Genomic DNA, 645 nt, shown 5'->3' on the forward strand with positions numbered 1-645 from the left:
ACCTTCACGCAATGACTAATGTATATCAACTATAGGATCATCAACCTTCACACAATGACTAATGTATATCAACTATATGATCATCAACCTTCACACAATAACTAATGTATATCAACAATAGGATCATCAACCTTCACACAATGACTAATGTATATCAACTATAGGATCATCGACCTTCACGCAATGACTAATGTATATCAACTATAGGATCATCGACCTTCATGCAATGACTAATGTATAATTAGTCATTGCATGAAGGTCGATGATCATATAGTTGATATACATTAGTCATTGCGTGAAGGTCGAAGATCCTATAGTTGATATACATTAGTCATTGTGTCAGGGTTGATGATCCTATAGTTGATATACATTAATCATTGCATGAAGGTTGATGATCCTGGTATATCAACTATAGGATCATCAACCTTCACACAATGACTAATGTATATCAACTATAGGATCATCAACCTTCAATACATTAGTCATTGCATGAAGGTTGATGATCCTATAGTTGATATACATTAGTCATTGTGTGAAGGTTGATGATCCTATAGTTGATATGAATCAACTATAGGATCATCAACCTTCATGCAATGACTACTGTATATCAACATTCACACAATGACTAATGTATATCAACTATAG

General features: G+C 33.3%; 1 long non-coding RNA gene across 2 annotated transcripts; it reads right to left on the reverse strand.

The window, feature by feature from the left end:
* Positions 1-7: 7 nt before the first annotated feature.
* On the reverse strand, positions 8-633 carry LOC111084416. 2 transcript variants are annotated; one of them, XR_002609542.1, is made up of 3 exons: positions 613-633; positions 426-468; positions 8-217 (listed from the first exon to the last, which is right to left on the reverse strand). It is a non-coding gene; the product is annotated as an uncharacterized LOC111084416 (long non-coding RNA). The 2 variants fall into 2 exon arrangements; XR_002609543.1 differs by lacking the exon at positions 613-633 and adding an exon at positions 585-594.
* Positions 634-645: the final 12 nt, after the last annotated feature.

The sequence above is a fragment of the Limulus polyphemus genome, unplaced genomic scaffold, assembly GCF_000517525.1.
Source record: "Limulus polyphemus unplaced genomic scaffold, Limulus_polyphemus-2.1.2 Scaffold32589, whole genome shotgun sequence".
Classification (NCBI taxonomy): domain Eukaryota; kingdom Metazoa; phylum Arthropoda; class Merostomata; order Xiphosura; family Limulidae; genus Limulus; species Limulus polyphemus.